Genomic DNA, 23,487 nt, shown 5'->3' with positions numbered 1-23,487 from the left:
CCCTATTTTACAGTTGAGGTAACCGAAGCACAGAGATGTTAAATGACTTTCCCAAGGTCAACATCAAACAGCAGAGCCAAGATGACTCCCAGGCCCGCGCTCTTTCTGCTAGGCTATGTTTCTTCTCTAATTGTTAGTTGAATCCATCAGCTAATGATGCCATGGGTACCCAAAGTTTAGGGCCTTGCATCTGGACACAGTTTCTTGGGAAGAGAGGAAATGATATGAGCAGAGTCACTACCGTGATCACAAACTCTGAGGTGTGTGTGTTTGTGTGCAGGTGTGGGTGTGCATTTTCAGGCAAACTTGGATAAATGAACTTACTTAAATGAGTCCTGCTAATCAATCAATCAATCAATCAATAAGTGATAATTATTGAGCATCTACTGTGTCCAGAGCACTCTATTAAGAGCTTGAGAGAGTACAACATAACAGAATCGGTAGATGTTCTCTACTCACAATGAGCTTACAGTATAGTGGGGGAGACAGATAGTTATATAAATCAATGTTACAGATATGTACCTAAGGGTTGTGGGGCTGCGGAAGGGGCGAATAAAAGGCGCAAATATAAGTGCAAGGTCGACGTAGAAGGGAGTGGGAGAAGAGGAAATGAGGGCTTAGTCGGGGAATTCCACTTGGAGGCAATGTAATTTTAATAAGACTTTCCATTGCTACAGCTAATGGGCAGTGTACTGAGTTATATTATAGTAACCTTAGAACTAGTTTCTGAAAACCATTTATTCCCCCCAAACCGTTGCAAAATTTACATTCGTTCTTTCAAAATTGATCACTTCTTTCCCTTCTCAGCACCTTCTCCCCACTGTATTAGGGCCAGAGAAGCCAGGTAACCCTCCGCCCCAGATACACTCAGAACCCCAACCCAAAATCCAGGGAAAATCAAGCTGAAGGGAATAGAAATGAGAGGCTGGTGAGGTCATCATGTATATTTTAGGCCAGCAGCCTGATCTCTTTTCAGCCAAAGACTGTCATTTCCCATTCACAGGGAGTTCAGGGACAGATGTGGTGAAAGAAAATCTACCTGCTTTCTCAAGGTTTTAGCTGGCAGCCTTGGTAGATATTGAGAAGGCTACCAAAGTGAAATAGTACCAGTGTTGGGCCTGATGAACAGCACGAGAAGGAAGAAGACTGCTTGCCATCTTGGAAAATGTGTCATTTCGGGATCCTTATTTCCCAGTAGTGCAATACCTCTCTCCTTTCCCTCAAAACTTTCTCTCAGAGAAGCAGCATGGCCTAATGCATAGAGCACGGGCCTGGGAGTCAGAAGGACCTTGGTTCTAATCCCGGCTCTGACGCTGTGTAACCTTGGGCATGTCGCTTCTCTGTGCCTCAGTTACCTCATCTGTAAAATGGGGATAAAGACTGTGAGCCCCCCACGGGACATGCACTGTGTCCAACCTATCTGGCTTGTACCTACCCCAGAATTTAGTACAGTGCCTGGCTAAGCGCATAATAAGCGCATAATAAGCTCATAACAAATACCATTAAAAAAATACGCCATGGCTTGGAAGCTACTTCCTTTATTAAAATAATTTATTTCCTCTCTTGGGAATTTGCGGTGAAATCCAAACCTGGCGCACTGCTATTTGCATCGTGTGCAGTTGAAGGTGTCGAGGGCCCAGTCAAAAGTGGCATGGGTGCTGCAGACTGGGGCTTGGACACAAGGATGGGATATGGGATATGGGCTTGGGATACGGGCTTGGCAAGGGATGGGATATGGGAACAACTGAATGCAGCTTGGGCAGAGTGGAATGCAGCACGGACACTGCAGAAGGTGAAATACCCCACTGGGTCTCAGTACCGGACTGGCGGCTGGGTAACCCGAGGATGGCCCCTCTTCCTCCGGTGTCTGTCTTGGCCAACCCCTCACCCGCTAGGACTCTAATCCCTAACGCATCTCTGCCGGTGCCCCCCTTGGTGGACCGAGACCTTCCTTAATAGAGCAGCGAGCCAAACGGTAGCCAAAGTATTCTGCTCCCTGAACCCAGCTCCCGGTGCAGCTGGCCTCCGGATTAGCACCTAACGCTCCCTGATTGACACGAGGCTGCTCCGCTTCTAAGGGGCAGTCCGGAAAATACCGTAGCCTCGTTTTTATCAATCGTATTTATTGAGCGGTTACTCTTTGGAGAGCACTGTACTAAAACGCTTGGGAGGGTACAATATAACAATAAACGGACACATTCCCTAGCCCACAGTGAGCTTTCTAGAAAGAAACTCCAAAAGAGAGCTCTTTGGAGCTCTGGATAGGTCAGGGCAAGCCCCTACTACTAATCGATCAGGGGCATCAGGACATTCCACAATTGCTGGAGATCCCTCGCTCCCCCCGGAGGCCTTGCTCATCTCCTTGGTCCTAGGGGATTAAATGAAATTCCTTCACCAGCAAGACCTTCCTGCCCCGGACACGTGAGGAGAAAAGTTGATCTGGATTCCGAGTGGTTTTATGGAATTGAATGCAGGTGTGGAACTGAGCGTCAGCCAACTCCTCCAGCAGGAGACAGACACTTTGGCACAGTCTGCCCAGTCCAGATTTCTCCTTCCAGGTGTGATCTAGTTTTCAACTGCAAAGAGGGAGACTATTAATAATTTCTTAGTAATTTTGGTATTTGTTAATCTCTTATTTTGTGCCGGACACTATACTAAGCACTGGGGTGGATACAAGCAAATTGGGTTGGACATAGTGCCTGTCCCATATGGTGCTCACAGGCTTAATCCCATTTTACAGATGAGGGAACTGAGAACCAGAGAAGTGAAGTGTCTTGCCCAAGGTCACACAGCAGACAAGTGGTGGAGCTGGGATTAGAACCCATGGCATATGGGCTGGTAAATCACTCTGTTGGAGGGAAATGTATGTGGGCAAGGGCAGGAAGGCAGAGAGGAATAAGGAGGAAAAGGCAGGGGGGATAGGAATGGAGGAAAGAGGGGGAGGGTGGGAGGAGGGGAAGGGCAGGGAAGTAGGTTCTTAGCTCATTCGGCATTAGATTTGCTAGGAATCTCTCCACGGATAAGGTCACTCTCAGCAGTTCAGGACACTGACTCAATTCTCCAATCCAGCTAATCTGGGAAGAATCACATTCTCCCTTTTGTACTGGATTGATTATGCACTGGTGGCTTTTCTAAAAAGACAGTGTTATTTAGAAGTCAAATACCTAAAACTTTTTAATTGCCAGTAAAGGCATTGTCTTTCTAAGAGGGTGGTTTGGGGCACAAGTTTTATTTTTAAGAGAATTTAATTGGAGACCAAAGAGCCAAAATTAGATAACTGGATTCCTATTCCATAAATCCACCCAAAACCAGACGGTCAAATATGGATCTTTATGTCAATTCAAGTTCTGTGAATTTGTACACAAAAACCACAAGCTGTGACATGTGACACATGGGCAGCTTCTCAACCGTGTGCAGCATCCAGGATGACCGACAACCCTTCTGGGACCACTTCCTCCATTCCCTCCCTGCTTCGCACCCTCCCTCCCCCACCCCAAGCCCCTGGGCTTCCAGAACTCCCGGGTTGGTATGGGAGAGAGGGCAAAAGAAGGCAGCACTAGTAAAAGGCAATTATTCAAAATCCAAGGGAATCAGGCCAGTGAGTAAATAGAGGAAGAGAAACTGGGAGAGAGAATGAAAGGAGAGCAATGGAAAAGGGAAGAGAGAGGAAAAAGAGAGAAGGAGAGAGAGCAGAACAGAAAGAGAGGGTAGGTCAGAGAGCGCACAGATATACGTATCTGTGATGTAGTTATTTCTATCAATGTCTGTCTCCCCTCTCTAGACTGTTAGCTTGTTGTGGGCAGGAAATGTGTCTGTTATATTGTTGTATTGTATTTTCCCAAGTGCTTTGCACATAATGAACGCTCAATAAATATGATTGAGAAAGAGAAAGAGAGAGAGAGAGTAAAAGGGAGAGAAAGGCATTCTAAGCATGGGATTTTAGATTTCACCTATCTACACTTCCTGTATTACCAGTGAAGAAGTTGACACAGAATTAAAGGCCCGGAGAGGATCTCAGAAAACATTTAGTTACTTGTACGCCTCTTTTGGGAAACCAAAGGCCAAATGCAGAGTTAGACCCACCTTGTATGAACCAAGAGCTCTACAAAAGTGCCCGAGACTACTCCCTTCTTTATATACTCATTGACCTTAGAGCACACTCGGCATTTACTGTATTTAGCATTTCCATGCCTGTTCTACATAAAGAACTTCAGGACCTGAGAGTCCCTAAGCTATAAGCCTAAACACTCCAGAAAGTCTGGGTAAATGAGTCTTCTAAATTCACTATAGACTGGATAAAAAAGCATCTATTGTGGAAGGAATTAGATTGGGGTTTTAGTCCTAATCTACCTGTGGAGGAGCTAAATACTATCCAATTGTGACTTCCCCTATTCATCCTCCCCCTTCGCCTATGCACTTAGGTCTGGACTCCTTAAACACTGACATTCACCCCATCCTCACAGCCTTATACTCTGCTATGTCTTCTCTATGTAATATATTTTTATAACCTTCCTCCCTCTACACTGTAAATTCCCTGTGGGCAGGGTTCCCATCTACCAATTCTCTTGTAGTCACCCAAGTATTTAGTACAATGTTCTGCACACAGTAAGCACTTAATACCTGTGCTTGGTTGAAATAGCTGGCTGGGCCACTGCTCTTCGCATCTTCCTCCACGGGGAATCCTGCTACGTGCTATCAGGCCTCTCACAGTCCAGTTTGGAGGAGGAGGAGGAATGACTGGCCCGGGGGGTGAGATTTAAGCCCTGTCCTGGCTCCTGACCGACTTTCCAGAACAGCTCAGAGTTTGAGGTGTCACTTTTCCTCTATTCAGCTCATGCCGCTGGAAATCAGAAACAGCAAGCTGCATGGAATATTACATAGGGAATTACGGAAAACATTATCTGGAGCTCAAAATGGTCCATGTTGAAAGAAAGGAGGTGAGGAAAAAAACACAAGAAATTGAAGAATGAGGCAGGGGAGGGAGTCCTTTCCCCTAAGAATCCATAATGGCCAGCAGAAAGACAGGTAGATGTGACTTCAAAAACCCCAGGTTGGCTGAGGTAACTCAAATATTTGGATAGTTAAATATTACTAAAACACCCAAGCCTGCGGAAACTAAAGAAAGCCTATGACTCTGCTTCTGTAGTGACTACAGAGAAGGCTATTGTTCTGGAATAAAAGTGAATAGCACTTTCTAAAAGCTACCCAAAATGGTCTCCAGCCTCGGTCACAAGGAAGCTAGCCAGAGTTGCTAGGAGACAAGTCGGTTCAAAAGGACTCTCTTAATATGTTCTACAAAATGGCCTGTGCAGGGAAATCAGCTTTCCTCCCTAGTGGTGCCTCCAGGACCGATCCAGAGGGAAAAGTCCCTTGGGAAACCCAGGTCTCTTCCTTATCGGGCCCCTCCTGGAATTCTAATCTGATGTCCATTAGCAGGAAACAACTGTTAATCGCACCTGCCCTGAGAGAGGCAGGGGGAAGGGAGGCGGTGGTAACCCTGGCCCTGGCCATCGCCTAGGGAGATGCAGGTGAAAATCAACACCTGGAGCGGTTAAGGGAATAAACAGGTGACCTGAGCAGGCAGCAGGCACCTCTGGCAGTAATAACAATAAAGATGGTGATAAAAATAATAATGGTATTTGTTAACAATAATGATTATGGTATTTATTAAGCACTCATTATGTGCTGAGTACTGTTCTAAGTGCTGAGGTAGATACATGATCATCAGATTGTCCCACGTGGAGCTCACAGCCTTAGTCTCCATTTTCCAGATGTGGTAACTGAGGCCCGGAGAAGTGAAATGGCTTGCCCAAGGCCACACAGCAGACAAACGGCAGAGCCGGGATTAGAACCCATGTCCTCTGACTCCCAAGCCCGTGCTTACTATGTGCCAGGCACTGTACTAAGCTCTGAGGTAGATATAAGCAAAGTGGTTGGACAGAGTCCCTGGCCCACATGGGGCTCATGCTGTTATTCCCCATTTTACAGATGAGGTAACTAAGGCCCAGAGAAGTGAAGTGACTTGCCCGACGTCACACAGCAGACAAGAGGCAGAGCCGGATTTCGAGCCCCGGTCTTTCTGACTCCCAGGCCCGTGCTCTATCCAGTAGGCCATGTTGCTTCTGGTGAAAAAACAGGGTTGGCATTCAGCACTAGTGAAATTCCCAGATGGGAGGCTAGGCAATCTTCACATAGTCACTCTATCACCAGATCTTTAGGTTATTGGCTTCGTTGAGCCAAGCACTCACTTACCATATCCCTCGACTACTGCATCAGTCTCCTGGTTGACCTGCCTGCCTCCTGTCTCTTCCCACTCAGTCCATACTTCACTCTGCTGCCCGGATCATTTTTCTGAAAAACTGTTCAGTTCACGTCTCCCCACACCTCATAAACCTCCACCTTCGCATCAAACAAAACCTCCTCAGCATCAGCTTTAAAGCACTCAATAAGCTGGTCCCCTCTCATCCAGCGCTTAGAACAGTGCTTGGTACATAGTAAGCGCTTAACAGTTATTATTATTATTCCCTTGCTGATTACCTATTACGACCCAGCCCGCACACTTTGATCTTCCAACACCAACCTGTTCTTTGTAGCTCTATCTCACCACCGTCACCTTGCCTCTATTCTTCCTCTGGCCTGAAACTCCCTCCCCCTCTACATATGCAGGGCTTAGAACAGTGCTCTGCACATAGTAAGCGCTTAACAAAATACCAACATTATTATTATTACATAGAACAGACCACCACTCTCCCCATCTTCTAAGCCCTATTAAAGTCACATCTCCAAGAGGTCTTGCCCAACTAAGTCCCTACTCCTCTCCCTTTTCATTCATTCAATAGTATTTATTGAGCACTTACTATGTGCAGAGCACTGTACTAAGCGCTTGGAATGTACAAATCGGTAACAGATAGAGACAGTCCCTGCCCTTTGACGGGCTTACAGTCTAGTCGGGGGAGACGGACAGACAAGAACAATGGCAATAAATAGAATCAAGGGGAAGAACATCTCATTAAAACAATAGCAATAAATAGAACAAGGTGATGTACATCTCATTAACAAAATAAATAGGGTAATGAAGATATATACTTGAGTCACCCTTACACTTGAATCCTTACTCTTTTAGCACTTGATAATCACCCCACCGTCAGGCCCACAGCAGTTTAATCTCCTTCTCCGTTGCATTGAACTCTCACAAGTGCTTAGTACAAAGCTCTGCACACACTAAATTTAACTTCTCTGTGCCTCAGTTACCTCATCTGTAAAACGGGGATTAAGACTGTGAGCCCCACGTGGGACAACCTGATTTACCTGGTATCAACCCCAGCGCTTAGAATAGTGCTTTGCACATAGTAAGCGCTTAACGAATACCATAAATATTATTATTAGATTGACTAGAGAAGCAGCGTGGCTCGGTGGAAAGAATATGGGCTTGGGAGTCAGCGGTGGTGGGTTCTAATCCTGGCTCTGCCACTTATCAGATGTGTGACTTTGGGCAAATCTCTGTGCCTCAGTTACCTCATCTGGAAAATCGGGATTAAGACAGTGAGCCCCACAGGGGGACAACCTGATTACCTTGTATCTGCCCAGTGCTTAGAACAGTGCTTGGCACATACTAAGAGCTTAAAAAATACCAAAACTATTAGGTGGATGAAATGAGTTTTGGGCAAGTCACTTCACTTATCTGTGCCTCAGTTACCTCATCTGGAAAATGGGGATTCATTCATTCATTCAATGGTATTTATTGAGCGCTTACTATGTGCAGAGCACTGTACTAAGCGCTTGGAATGTACAAATTGGCCACAGATAGAGACAGTCCCTGCCCACTGATGGGCTTACAGTCTAACTGGGGGAGACAGACAGACAAAAGCAATAGCAATAAATAGAATCAAGGGGATGTACATCTCATTAAAACAATAGCAATAAATAGAATCAAGGGGATGTACATCTCATTAACTAAATAAATAGGGTAATAAAAATATATACAAATGAGCTGACGAGCACAGTGCTGAGGGGAGGGGAAGGGAGAGGGGGAGGAGCAGAAGGAAAGTGGGGGAAAGGGGGCTTAGCTGAGGGGAGGTGAAGTGGGGGGCAGAGAAGCAGCAGAGGGAGCAGAGGGAAAAGGGGAAGCTCAGTGTGGGAAGGCCTCTTGGAGGAGGTGAGCTCTCGGTAGGGCTTTGAAGAGGGGAAGAGAATCAGTGTGGCGGAGGTGAGGAAGGAGGGCGTTCCAGGGCAGCGGGAGGACGTGGCCCGGGGGTCGACGGCGGGACAGGGGAGAATGGGGGATGGTGAGGAGGTGGGCGGCAGGGGAGCGGAGCCTACCGGGTGGGCAGTAGAAATAGAGAAAGGAGGAGAAGGGATGAAGACTGTGAGCCCCGTGTGGGACAACCTGATCTTCTTATATCCCCCCAGCGCTTAGAACAGTGCTTTGCACATAATAAGCGCTTAACAAATGCCATCATTATTATTATTAAACTGAGTTGAAGATAATGTCAAGGTTGTAGGCTCCTGAGTCAGGGATGATACTGGGGTGATGAGGCGTGATCTGGTCCCCCTATCAGGACTGCATCTGGAGAGTTTCCAGTGCTCTACTAGTTTGGGCTATTGGAGGGAGAGTCAAGACAAGGCCTGTCCATTCCTCTCCTAGCTTGGCCAGTGGCTAGTCAGTGGGAGGCCATCTGCTACAAGTCAAAACTCACCTGTGCTGGGCAGCAGTGGCATGGGAGAGAGACGAGTGTGGAAACTCAAGCTTACTGTGTAAAAGGAGACAGTGGTAAACCACTTCTATATTTTTACCAAGAAAACTCTATGGATACCCTACCAGAATGATTACGGATGGAGGTGGGACATTCTGGGAGAGATGTGTCCTTGGAGTCGCAGTGAGTAGGAGCCGACTCGACAGCATAAGCAAGACAGTGATGGGGAAGACAGAAGGAGGTCAGGATTCGGGTGGGAAACCGAGGACTTCTGTTTGGACATGTTTAATTTTAGGTGTCAGCAAGACATCCAAGAAGAGATATCCTGAAGGCAGGAAGAAATGCAAGACTGCAGAGGAGAGAGGTCAGGACTGGAGAGGTAGATTGGAGAATCATCCACAGAGAGATGGTAGGTGAAATGGTGGGAGCAAATATGGCTCAGTGGAAAGAGCACGGGCTTTGGAGTCAGGGCTCATGAGTTCGAATCCCAGCTCTGCCACTTGTCGGCTGTGTGACTGTGGGCAAGTCACTTAACTTCTCTGTGCCTCAGTTCCCTCATCTGTAAAATGGGGATTAAGACTGTGAGCCCCACGTGGGACGACCTGATTCCCCTATGTCTACCCCAGCGCTTAGAACAGTGCTCGGCACATAGTAAGCGCTTAACAAATACAAATACCAAATAGGTTTTCCAAGGGAGTGGGCGTAGATGGAGAATAGATGGGAACCCAGAACTGAACCTTGAGGTCCAGTTAATATCACTCAGTTTACAATTATAATTATTACAATAATTATGATAGAGAAGCAGCATGGCTTAGTGGAAAGATCATGGGCTTGGAAGTCAGAGGACGTGGGTTCCAATGCCGCCTCCACCACTTGTCTTTGGGCAAGTCACTTAACTTCTCTGTGCCTCAGTTACCTCATCTGTAAAATGGGGATTAAAAGCGTGAGCCCCACATGTGGCAACCCGATTACCCACTGCTGATTATCTACCCCAGTGCTTAGAACAGTGTTTGGCACATAGTAAACGCTTAACAAATACCATAATTACTATCACTGTTATTATTAAACAATAATAACAACAACGATAATAGTTCTCGTTAAGCGTTTACTGTATGTCAAGCACTTAGTGCTGGGGTAGATATAAGTCAGTCAGGTTGGACACAGTCCCTTTCCCAAATGGGGCTCACATTCTTAACCCCCATTTTACAGGTGAGGTAACTGACGCCCAGAGAAGTTAAGTGATTGCCAAGGTCACACAGCAGACACATGGCAGAGTCGGGATTAGAACGCAGGTCCTTCTGACTTCCAGACCCGTGTTCTATTCATAAGCCACTCTGATTATTAGGTCTTTTCTCTCCCCAGCACCTCCTTGATCTCGCCCTTCGCCGCTGGCCCATATCCTGACTCTGGCTTGGAATGCCCTCCCTCCTCAGATCTGACAGACAATTATTCTCCCTTCTTTAAAGCCTTGTTGAGAGCACATCTTCTCCAAGAGGCCTTCCCAGCCTAAGCCCCACTTTTCTTCATCTCCCACTCCCTTCTGCATCTCCTGACTTGCTCCCTTTGCTCTTTCCCCTTCCCACCCCCACAGCACTATGTCCATTTCTGTCATTTTATTTATTTGTATTGCTGTCTGTCTCCCCACCTCTAGACTGTAAACTCATTGTGGGCAGGGAATATCACTGTTTCTTGTTGTACTGTAGTTTCCCAAGCACTTAGTACAGTGCTCTGCACACAGTAAGGGCTCAATAAATACGATTAAATGAATGAATCTTGTTCACCCACCCCTCCATCTCCATTTTGGAAGCTTTGTCGGGTGTCTAGCAATCACGGGATTTGCCTGGCCAGTGGGGCAGAAGTTGTTCAACCAGACTGTATCCTGATTCCAGAGGAAACTGACATTAGAGATGGGATCGAGGAGCTACCTAATCTCAAGCAAGATTAAATTAAGCATCAGTTGACCAGAGTCACAACTCTTTCAGAGTTAGTTTGATGGATTTTGGCTATTTAGAAATGGGCCGGGTTCCTCCCTGAGGCTGTTTTGCTCACTCCTGTTCTAATTCACTCAGTGATTAGTGCTCAGTAAGTGCTTAAAACTATTATGATGAATTCCAACCTTCACAAAGATACACAGGTGAACGCTGGCAAGTTATATGTTGCTTGTACACATATACCCATTTTGAAACTCCATTACTAATTGGGATATATTAAAAGCTTCCACGCAAGAATGATTTTTTTTCCGAGTAAAGGAATAATTTTTACATGAATAGACAGGCATTTAAAATGGGGCCAATTGTTTGCTTGGGGAATGACCTGCAGCCTAATTAGATAGTTTATAATAAAGAGATCTTGGTAAATTTTTCTCTGTTGAAGGGGACACTTTATTGGTGCCAGTACTTTACGTAAATGACAGAGCTAATTAACATCGTTTTAATTAGAAAGTTCCTTAGATTGAACAAATCTGTTTTAGCCCAAGGTGCTGGGTGATGAGTTACCCCTAACTTTTCCTAGCCAGCCCATCACCCGGGGTGAGCAGCATTAACTGCGGTCCAGCCCTCAGCTAGAGCCCACCTACAAACTTCCAGTCATTATTCTGAACTCTCCGAAGCGCTTAATATAGAGCTCTGACACAGTAAGCGCTCAGTAAATACGATTAAATGAATGAATGAATACCGCAGGGTCCTCAGGTGCAGGGCATCTTAGGAAGACTTTTGGAAGAGACCTCACAAGGCACTCACAAACCAGTACTGGGAGCCAAGCATGTCAGACATGAGGATCTTTTCCAGGTCTATGGTCCTGAATCTCCTCTCTGCCCTGCTCCGCTCTCTTGAGGTATTCACATTCCAAACCTGAAGGACGTGATGATCCTGGACAGTTTCTCACTTGCTTCACTCCAAGAGAATGAGCGCTGAAGCAGCGTGGCCTAAAAGAAAGAACATAAGGTAGGAGACAGCGGACCTGGGTTCTAATTCCAGCTTTTCCGTTACTAGTTGTGTGACTTTGGGCAAGTCACTTAACTTTCTTGTGCCTCAGTTCCCTCTTCTATAAAATGGGGATTAAGTAGCTGTTCTCCCTTCCTCTTAGACTGCAAGCCCCATGTGGGTCAGGGACTGTGTTTAACCTGTTTACCTTGTACTCATTCATTCAATTGTGTTTATTGAGAGTTTACTATGTGCAGAGCACTGTACTAAGAGCTTGGAAAGTATATCTCCCCTAGTGCTTAGTACAGTGCCTGGGTCATAGTGAGCACTAAACAAAGGCCACATTGTCATTTTTGGATGCCTTGCTAAAATACCTAGTGTGTGAAGCATGTCCCTTCTTGAGACCAGGCAGTCAAAAGGAACTTAAAGAGATGTACAATCTAGCCAGAATCCAATCCAATACTTGGACAAGCTATAAGACTCTGATTGGGTACACAACGTGGGTGTGGGTTTTTAAGCTACATCTATTTGGATTCCGGCTGTTTTCGGTGCCCTTCTCCGATCATCCTTCACTCAGCAGACGGGGTTAATATATATCAAGGTTATAAGTTGGGCTACTGACAACTAGAGCTGCAACTTTTTATCAATTCCTGCTGACAGGATCTGAAACTTTATTGAAATTTTATTAAAATTTTAGTAGAGAAGGAGACCCCTCTCAGAGTCGCCCCTGGAGAGTTTTCAGGCCTCTACCAGTCTGGGCTCTGGGAGGGAGAGTCAAGCAGAGGCCTACCCATTCCATTCCTAGCTTGGCCAGTGGCTAATGAGTGGAAGGCAATCTGCTACAAATCAAAACTTACCTGTGCTGGGCAGCAGCGGCATGGGAGAGAGTCGAGGGCGGAGACTCGAGTTCACTGCGTCGACGGAGGCAGTGGTAAACAACTTCCGGATTTTTACCAAGAAAACTCTATGGATACACTACCAGAGTGATTGCAGATGGAGGTGGGGTATTCTGGAAGAGAAGTGATCATGGCATCGCTATGGGTCAGAGATGACTCGACAAGGCAAGGGAAAGAGAAAGAGAGAGAATGTTTCTGAAAAAACAAAATCATTACCTTTCCTTGTCCCCAGCTCCACTGTCGACGTTGCCGAAAGGGTTTAGAGACGGGACCTTCCTGACAACTCAATCTGAAACTTTATTAATAAGAGTGTGCGCCTGTTGGTGGGTAGGGATTGTCTCTATCTGTTGCCGAATTGTACTTTCCAAGCACTTAGTACAGTGCTTTGCACATAGTAAGCACTCAATAAATAGGGTTGAATGAATGAATAATAAAAATAATAATAATAATAAATATAGTATATGTTAAGCGCTTACTACATTCCAGGCACTGTTCTAAGCACTGGCCTAGATACAAGATAATTGGGCTGGACAGAGTCCCTGGCCCACATAGAGCTCACAGTCTTAATCTCCATTTTACAGATGAGGAAATGGAGGCCCAGAGAGGTGAAGTGATTTGCCCAAGATCATACAGCAGACAAGTGGCAGAGCCGGGATTAGAACCTATGACCTCCTGGCTCCCAGGCCTATTCTATCCATTAAGTCACACTGTATTAGAGACCAAGAAGCAGAGAGAAAATTTCATTAAAAATCAAAATCAGTATTCTTTCTCATTCATTCATTCAATTGTATTTGTTGATCACTGTGTGAAAAAACTGTACTGACACATTCCCTGCCCATAAAGAGCACACTTTCATCCACACTTCCATTGTTCCTGGAGCAGGGGTTGCCCTGCGACTTAGCAGAGAGAGAAAGAGAGAGACAGAGAGACACAGAGAGTGTGTGTGAGTGTGTGTATATGGGGGGCAAGTGGGGGTTGCTGAAGCTTTTTTAAAATCCTCCTGTTCCCAAATAATAGTGACAGCACAGTGGGACACAGAGACCAAGAGATAGAGAGAATATTTCTGAAAAATCAAAATCAGTATTATTCCCCGTCCCCAACCCTATCGTCCCTGCTAAGGGAGGGGTTTGGAGGCTCCATGGGGCAGAGTCACAGAGGGGAGATGGCGAGGAGGTGGAGGGGGTGCCTGGGAGGGGAAGAAACTGAACTCACCAGCACTGGGGGATTTCTTCTTGACTTATTTTTAAAGAAAAAGAATGGCTGCTGCCTCCCCTAACCCTAACCCTATCCACAGACTGGGAGCCCCAGCACTGGGGGATTGATTTTGGATTTAGGGGAGCTCTCCATCTCACTCTCTTCCCCTCCCTCCTGCAGCTGTGAGAGTGCGGTGGTGGTGGCCGGGGCAGGAGCCGCAGGCCTCCGTGACCAGCACAGAGACCCCGAGAGACCTCCGGCCCCACCCCGGCTCTGCCGGCCCAGACCGGGGCCCCGCTCTTCCGTAGGAGTCCGTTCCAGGTCACCCACACATGCTTTGGGTTTCGGGGGAAACTGGGCAGGCTCTCGCAAACATTCGGGGGTCTTCCTTTCTAGCTTCACAGTCTCACCTCCCCCTCCCCTGCTCCTTCTCCTGCTCAGCAGATAGGGTGGCCTGGGAAATCCAACTGACAGACAGATTGCCCCGAAGACATTTCAGATTGCCCTCTGATATATCATCTTGACAGATTTTGCCTGAATAATGAGCTATAGTAAAAAATGTGCTTCCTTTAGGGTGAAACCCTCTGATTAAGGTATTACTAGCTAGGAGACTGTAAGCTCACTGTGAACAGGGAAGGTGTCTGTTTATTGTCGTACTCTCCCAAGCACTTAGTACAGCGTTCTGCACACGGTAAGTACTCAATAAACGCGATTGACTGACTGACTAGCAGAGCTGGTTAATCAGAGAAAAGGAGGCAAGATAGTAAATTCAAACAAAGATAGATTTAAAGGCCTCAACTAAGATTTACCAAAGGAAATCTCCAAGATAGATCCTCAATCCCTCTTCCCCGACCTGCCTTCCCATCAGTGGGCTGGGAATGTGTCTGTTATATTGTCGTATTGTACTCTCTCAAGCGCTTAGTACAGTGCTCCGCACACAGTAAGCGCTCAGTAAATACGACAGACTGACTGACAATAGCTTAATCGAGGTGTGTGAAGCATCGCAGTGAGCAGGGACTGATTCCACCCAGTTATCAGGACTTGGACCACAAGGAATTGAGCAAAGGAATGAACTGACTATGGTGAGAACAGATTGTAACAGTTTTAATGTTCTCTCATTCCTGTCTGCCGTGTTCCTGCTCGGGGAGTGAGCGCAACAGGTTAGTTGGCAGGCAGGGGTGCAGCATGTGAAATGCTGCTTACAGCACTTACTACAGTGCCTGATAATAATAATTAATAATGATGGTATTTGTTAAGCGCTTACTATGTGCCAAGCACTGTTCTAAGTGCTGGGATAGATACAAGGCAATCAGGTTGTCCCACGTGAGGCTCCCAGACTTCATCCCATTGTCCAGATGAGGGAACTGAGGCACAGAGAAGTGAAGTGGCTTTCCCAAGGTCACACAGCAGACAAGTGGCAGAGCTGGCATTAGAACCCATGTCCTCTGACTCCCAAGCCCGGGCTCTTTCCACTAAGCCACGCCAGTAAGCGCTTAACAAATATCTTTTAAAAAAAGTTCATGAAAGAGTAATACATGCTGTGACATTACTGGAGGTTCTCATCCTAAATCCTGGTTGAAATGACCTCCAGGGTCCTTTAGGAGAGTTAGCTTCTCACATCCCAGCGTGGCTTAGTGGAAAGAGCCCGGTCTTTGGAGTCAGAGGTCATGGGTTCTAATCCTGGCTCCGCCGCTTGTCAGCTGTGTGAACTTGGGCAAGTCACTTAACTTCTTACAGTTACTTGCAGTTATCTCATCTGTAAAATGGGGATGAAGACTGTGAGCCCTACGTGGGACAACCTGATTACCTTGTATCTACCCCAGTGCTTAGAACAGTGTTTGTCACATAGTAAGCGCTTAACAAATACCAACACTATTATTATTATTTCTGGGTCCCAAAGCCCTCCAGTTCTTTCTTTCCAATGATGCCCCCTCCCATCCCACCCAGTCCACACTTTGCTCCTCTAATGCCAACCTTCTTACTGTACCTCCATCTCGTCTATCTTGCCGCCGACGTCTTGCCCCCGTTCTGCCTCTGGCCTGGAACTCCCTCCCTCTTCGTATCCGACGATGACTCTCCCCTCCTTCAAAGCCTTATTGAAGGCACATCTCCTCCAAGAGGCCTTCTCTGACGAAACCCTCCTTTCCTCTTCTCCCATTCCCTTCTGCGTCACCCTGACTTGCTCCTTTTATTCTTTCCCCCTTCCCAGCCGCAGAGCACTTATGTACATATCCGTAATTTCTTTATTTATATTAATGTCTGTCTCCCTCTCTAGTCTGTAAGCTTGTTGTGGGCAGAGAATGCCTATTAGTACTTATATAATACTCTCCTAAGCAATCAGTACAGTGCTCTGCATTCAGTAAGCGTTCAATAAATACAACTGATTGATTATTCAGCAGATTGGAAACTTCTACCCAGTTCACCCCAAATCTCCGCACCGGTATCTGAATCCCAGCACGCTCCCAAAGAGGAAGGAGTCATCGGGGACTAATCAACCACCCCCTTCCTGGAGGTGGCTACCAGAAGCTTGAGGGAAAATGCTACTTCCATGACCCCGACTTCCAGAGCATCTGCCCTTACCAGAGGTAGGCACCAAGGTCAGAGTGCTTAACTATTTTTTAATAGTCTAGTTAATTTGGTACCGATAAAAAAATTGGGGTTCATTCTGCCTTTCCTAGCTCTAGCACCGTTCCCCCAAGGCTAATCTGTACTTCTAGTAGGCATCCAAGGACCCCATTTTGCAACCTCTTCTTCCAAGATGACCGAGGATCCAGTTCCCCAACTGCTTAGCCCACTTCCTCACCAATCCTTCCCTCTGATTGGCTCAGCTTCCAAGACATTAATTAATAAGGCATTAATTACCCTTTCCTCAAGGAGGGTTTCCCTGGCTTCCTCTTCTCCCTCCTCAGTGTCAGGGGTCAGTTGGACTGTCTTGCACACGCACAGGCACGCACACGCATTCAATCATTTGTATTTATTGAGCACTTATTGTGTGCAGAACACTGTACTAAGCCCTTGGGAGTGTTGGTAGACCTGTTCCCTGCCCATAAGGAATTTCCCTCTCTCTCTCTCTGTCTCAATCCAGAATGTCAAGATCCGTGAGCCTCAAATGCTTGCAGCAGATCTTTCCATTTTTACGGAGGGGGAGGAGGAGAGTTTTGATTTCTTTTCTCTTCGGAAACTCAATTTGAAATACCTTTCTCTTCGGAAACTCAATTTGAAATACTATCTCCCAAACTCCAGGACAACCTGCTCTATTATCTCTTCTGCATATGTGTATTCCATTTAAAATGAAATCAATGGGATAATAAGCAAAGAGCCTCTGTCCTCTGTCATCAGATATCATCATCATTATGGACAAAAAAAAGTGTTATCTGCCTTCCTGGAAGGGACAAGTGACAGAACCTTCTCTAAAATGAATATTAGAATGTAACTCTACCATTTATTTATTTCAACATGATGCCAAGTGAATCGAAAGTTTTGTCCTTGGGCACAAAGGTGCTTTATTTACAGACACAATGAGGACTTTGAGTGAAGCTCTCTTTTTCTGAAATTTTGTCTTCCCCTGAACTCTACTTGAATTGAGATCATTTTATTCCTAATTTATTTGGTCTTGGTGGACTTGAGAATGAAGCGGGCAAATTAAAGGTCGGTGAACAATCCACCCTGGAGGACCATCCTGGGACACCGGATGCTGCATTTTCAGTTACCCAAGTCTCCATCAGGATGCTGAAACTCAACAGATTTCCAGAGGCAAGAATACCATTTTCTAAAACTATTTTGCTCAAGTATCCATCCTTGAAAAAAGGTAAACAGTACCATGGAATAGCCAGAGGTATGATTTGTGAGCCCGTTGTTGGGTGAGGATTGTCTCTATCTGTTGCCCGATTGTCCGTTCCAAGTGCTTAGTACAGTGCTCTGCACACTGTAAGTGCTCAATAAATATGATTGAATAAATGAATATCCATTCATTGACAGAAGAGTCGACATTTGTCATGAATTGTCAAGAATCGTCATTGACATTGACGGAAGAACTTTCCCTAATTCGGCAGTTATGTTTTAGCCCAAGGATGTAATAAAAACACCCGTTTCGGAAACTCTGGCTGTACTATTAAACCTATTTGAGCAAAGTGTGTTATATCCCATAACTATTTCACCATCAACTTTTACTGATTGCCATCACCTCAGGGCACATTCTCATTTCTGAAAAGTGGGTAAAGAACCAGGTGCAATTTGTGTATCCTAAGACTAGATTTGATATGCCCCACTGCCTTATAAACATAAGGGCTGCACTCTTGCAGAATCCCACGTTCAGAAAACTCGCATGATAGCACTCATCCTTCAGAGGCTTAATAAGGTCACATCTCCAAGAGGCCTTCCTCATTAAAGCCCTCTTTTTCCCCCACTCCCTCTCCCTCCTGGGTCATTGGGTCTGTGACCTTTGGGCATTTGATGTGGCCCCACCCTCAAGCCCACAGGCCTTAGGTACGTGTCTTTAAATTACATACGATAAATTATTTATTTGTTTGAATGTCTGCTCTCTCCCTCTGGACTGTAAACTCGTTGTGGGCAGGGAACATATCTATCACCTCTTCCCAGTACTTAGTAGAGTGCTCTGCGCACAGTAAGGACCCAGATACCATTGATGATGATCCCACATCTGATGTCAAAGGCTCTCAATCAATTGCTTCTGTTATGCCGTATCCAAATGCACATACATTGACGGAAGAACTTTCCCTAATTCGGCAGTTACGTTTTAACCCAAGGATGTAATAAAAACATCCGTTTTGGAAACTCTGGCTGTATTATTAAACCTATTTGAGCAAAGAAGTGTGTTATATACAGTACCTATTTCACCATCAACTTTTACTAAATACTTATTGTTGCACAGTACCGTACTATGAACTGGGGAAAAAACCGTACACTAAGAAATGACAGACTCCCTCCTCTAGAAGTCTACAATAGAGAAAACAAGAGGGAAAAGAACACATACAGTAAATTGAATGGTAAGCGTACAGATACAAATGGTAAAAACAAAGGCATGGAATTAAAGAATTAAAAGATGCACCCCTAAGTCTAACCCTAATTAGTGCTAAAGTGAGTAGAGTGACATTACAAGGTGGGAATTAACCAGGTAATGGCAACTGGAGGTGGTGAATTTTAAGGTTGTTGGAGCTGGTAAGGGTGTGGTTTGGCAGATTTGACTGGAGAAAGGGTTCCAGGCCAAAGGTTTTCGTTTTTTTTTTCAAATGGTATCTGTTAAACTCTTACAGGCACTCTATTAAACGATGGGGTAGATACAAGCTAATCAAGTGAAGTCTTAATCCCCATTTTACAGATGTGGGAACTGAGGCCCAGAGAATATAAGTGATTTGCCTAAGGTCGCACAGCAGACAGGTGATGGAGTCGGATTATACCCCAGGCCCTTCTGACTCCCGGGCCCGTGCTCTATCCACTAGACCATGATGCTGAGCAGTGGATTAGAATCAGGACATTTGTGAGAAGCAGCGTGGCTCAGTGGAAGGAACCCGGGCTTGGGAGTCAAAAGTCATGTGTTCTAATCCCGCCTCCACCTCTTCAGCTGTATGACCTTGGACAAGTTACTTAACTTCGCTATGCCTCAATTACCTCATCCATAAAATGGAGATTAAGACTGTGGGACCCAGGTGGGACCATGTACCCGACCGTGCTTGGCACATGGTAAGTGCTCAACAAATGCCATTATTATTATTATCATTGTGAGGAGTGAAGTGTGAATTGGGGTGTAGCAAAAGGCAAATGGATGAGATAGTTGGAGAGCCTCTAAACTAAGGATTAGGAATTTTCACATTTGGAACAGAAACGGGTTGCTCTGGCCATTGTTGAGGAGGACGAAGCATGTGAAGGGCATTTCAAGTTGAAAGAGGCAACTGAACGTAAGTTAGGTTGAAGGGAAAAGTTTAGGCAAGGAGACTAGAAAGAAGGCAGCTCTAATAACCCGGTTGGGTGATGAGAGGGGTCTAAACCAGGGTAATGGCTTTACTGGGAGAAAGGAAGGGATTGGCCTTTATACATTTGTCCCTGTAGATGAAAAAAATTGTTGCGTGCTCCACCTCCTTAGATTATTTTTTCACTCCCCAAATTTCTAAAGATTCTTCTGGACAGGTTTACTTATGTCTTTGTGGAAAATTAATATCATTTTTTATGTTTTCAATAAACATGGAAATTTTTTATGGTACTTGTTAAACTATTACTCTGTTCCCGGCACCGTGCTAAAGCATTGGGGTAGATACAAGCTAATCAGAGTGGTCATTGTCTATGTCCCACAGGGGCTTAGTCTTAATCCCCATTTTATAGATGAGGTAACTGAGGCACAGGGAAGTGAAGTGACTTGCTCAAGATCACACAGCAGACAAGTGGTGGAGCCAGGATTAGAACCCAGGTCCTTCTGACTCCCAGGCACATGCTCTATCCAAGAGGCCAAACTACTTCTCTATTTAGTCCTTCACCTGTAATGTTAACCAAGATATTTTGCCTACCAAAATAACATTAGCATGTCTATTTCAAATGATCAAACTATTTTTCATTACTTCTGATTTTCAAGCATCATTTTGCCTACTTCCAAAAGTGTACAATTGTTAGCTTTTCAACTCTCAACCTACTACTAAGATTTCATTTTCAGAGCAGGACACCGATTTAAGAATTTAGGAGAATGCAATAATAATAATAATAATATTGGTATTTGTTAAGCGCTTACTATGTGCAGAGCACTGTTCTAAGCGCTGGGGTAGATACGGGGTAATCAGGTTGTCCCACGTGGGGCTCACAGTTAATCCCCATTTTACAGATGAGGTAGCTGAGGCACAGAGAAGTTAAGTGACTTGCCCACAGTCACACAGCTGACAAGTGGCAGAGTCGATAGTTAACAGACACCATTGCTGCCCTCAAGGAATTTATCATCTCATCTTTACATAATTGGGACCTTGTTCTTATATCCATTTTCATTGTTTACAGAATAATTAAACTTGCCTGTCACCCATATCCCACTACAGAGGGCCAGAATCACACCTTTGGCTTCCTCTAGACCGAAAACTCCTGGTGAGCAGAGAATGAATCTACCAACTCTGTTGCAGTCTCCCAAGTGCTTAGTACAGTGCCTGGCACGAAATGAACACTCAATAAATACCATCGATTGATTGATGTAGACTCCCAAACACTTAATTCTGCTCCATCCACGGTAGATGCTCAGTAAATACCATTGATAATAATCGTAATTGCATTTGTTGAGCACTTACTAAATGCCAGTCTGTTCTAAGCGCAGGGGTAGAAACAAGATAATCAGGGTGGATACGATCCCTGTCCCACATAGGGCTCGTTATTTTAATCCCCATTTTACAGATGAGGGAACTGAGGCTCAGAGACGTTAAATGACTTGCCCAGGGTCACAGAGCAGACAAGTGGTAGAGCTGGGATTAGAACCCAGGTCCTTCTGACACTCGGGCCTGTGTTCTATGCACCGGGCCATCATGCAGCTCTACTAGTCCTCAGCCGTGAGTCTGCCAGCTTAGATTCTCCCCTCTAATAACTGGGCAGAAAGGAAGGCCTGCCCCAATAAATCACTAGCAAATGCTTCCATAATGTGGATCGATCAATGGTATTTATCGAGTGCTCACTGCGTTCACTAAGCTCTTGGGGGAGTACAGTGCAAGAGTTGGTAGACAGGGTCCCTGCCTACAAGGAGCTTACAGTCCAGAGGGTAGACATATACTAAAATAAATTACAGATATGTAAGAAGTGCTGTGGTGGGGTGACTATCAACCACCAATATTAACCACCTTGCCCCCTCCTACCTCACCTTGCTGCTCTACCACAACCCAGACCTCACACTTCGCTCCCCTGGTGCTAACCAGCGTGGCTCGATGGAAAGAGCCCGGGCCTGGGAGTCAGAGGTCATGGGTTCGAATCCGAGCTCTGCCACTTGTCAGCTGTGTGACTGTGGGCAACTCACTTCACTTCTCTGTGCCTCAGTTACCTCGTCTGTAAAATGGGGATTAACTGTGAGCCTCACGTGGGACAACCTGATTACCCTGTATCTACCCCAGCGCTTAGGACAGTAGTAAGCGCTTAACAGATGCCAACATTATTATTATTAACCTTCTCATTTTACCTCGACTTCATCTATCTCGCCCACATGAAATCCCGTCCCTTCTCATATCAGATAACTACTCTCCCCAACTTCAAAGCCTTACTGAAGGCACATCACCTCCAGGAAGCCTTCCCTGAGCCCTCCTCTCTTCTCTCACTCCCTTCTGCGCCATTCCTGTTCCTTCATTCATCCTCCTTCCCTTCCCCATATATCTGTAATTTATGTATTTTAATGTCTGTCTCCCCCTCTAGACTGTGAACTCACTGTGGGCAGGGAATATGTCTGATGTTATACTGTACTCTCCCAAGCGTTTAGTACAGTGCTTTGAATACAGTAAGTGCTCAAGAAGTATAATAATACTTACGAGGTACAGATCCAAACGCACAGGCGATGCAGAAGCGAGAGGGAGTAGGGGAAATTGGAGAGGATGTGATTTCGGTAAGGCTTTGAAGGTGGGGAGAGCGATGGTCTGTGGAATCTGAAAGGGAATGGACTTCCGGGCCAGAGCGAGGACACGGGCCAGGGGTCGGTGGTGAGATGAGGCTGAGATGATTACATAATTCTAGGTCATCTCAGCCCTCAAAACAATGTGCTTAATCCCTTCTGCCAGTTGCTCACCCATTTAGAAACATTCATTTTGTTCTTTTGGCAATGGAGGATGAGACCCATTCTCATTTGTTTCAATGCACAATGGCCATTTTGATTCCCAGATATATCCCAAACTTGTCTTAGTACGGATTCACTGATATTTATGGAGCACTTATGTGAGGAAAGCACTATAATAAGTGCCAGAGAAGAGTTCAATCAATGATAACTAAGGCACCATCACTGGTTCACAATCTACAAAGGGGAATAACAAAGTAACTGAATATCACCTGCGGTTTATATTAAAATGTGGATTCTGTAGAGGAAACGAGCAAAACAAGTGACCCACAGCTGCGATTTAAGAGCAATTATCAGCAAAGTCAATCTGTTCCGAGAATTATAGCTAGGAATAGATGAACAATAACAATCACAATGGGAAGCTATATTTATTAATAGTACGATATAATTGTGCATCACTTTCTCCATCTATTTGGTCGACGCACACAAATGCTTTATAACTTTTTCATAACACAAATTTAAGGAAAAGTGATTTGGTCTAAAAGCCTCTCCTCTTTTTCATTCTGGGGTACTTGAACAGGTTTTTTGAACATTCATCTTGTTGCTAAGACCAATCACTCCTAACCCCGCAGCATTACGTGGCTCAGTGGAAAGAGCCCGGGCTTGGGAGTCAGAGATCATGGGTTCGAATCCCAGCTCTTCCACTGGTCAGCTGTGTGACTGTGGGCAAGTCACTTAACTTCTCTGTGCCTCAGTGACCTCATCTGTAAAATGGGGATGAAGACTGTGAGCCTCACGTGGGAAAACCTGATTACCCTGTATCTACCCCAGCGCTTAGAACAGTGCTCTGCATATAGTAAGCGCTTAAATACCAACATTATTATTATTATTACTAGGCCACTTATTTTCGTGGGCCAGTTCGATATGTGTGCCCTCTTAAACATCTCCTTCAAATTTGCCACAATAAGAGGAAAAGGTAGCCACAGTGAAAAGTTACTATCAAACGAAGCTGTGAATGTTAATCGAGTCACTGAATAAATTCAGAGTCACAGTGG

General features: G+C 45.4%; 1 non-coding gene across 1 annotated transcript; it reads left to right on the top strand.

The window, feature by feature from the left end:
• The first annotated feature begins 12,323 nt into the window (after positions 1 to 12,323).
• Positions 12,324 to 12,461, top strand: LOC114811726. The gene has a single exon (XR_003759422.1). It is a non-coding gene; the product is annotated as a small nucleolar RNA SNORA7 (small nucleolar RNA).
• Positions 12,462 to 23,487: the final 11,026 nt, after the last annotated feature.

This window comes from Ornithorhynchus anatinus, chromosome 4, assembly GCF_004115215.2.
Source record: "Ornithorhynchus anatinus isolate Pmale09 chromosome 4, mOrnAna1.pri.v4, whole genome shotgun sequence".
NCBI classification, from domain to species: Eukaryota; Metazoa; Chordata; class Mammalia; order Monotremata; family Ornithorhynchidae; genus Ornithorhynchus; species Ornithorhynchus anatinus.
This window is presented reverse-complemented; position numbering and strand designations above follow the sequence as displayed.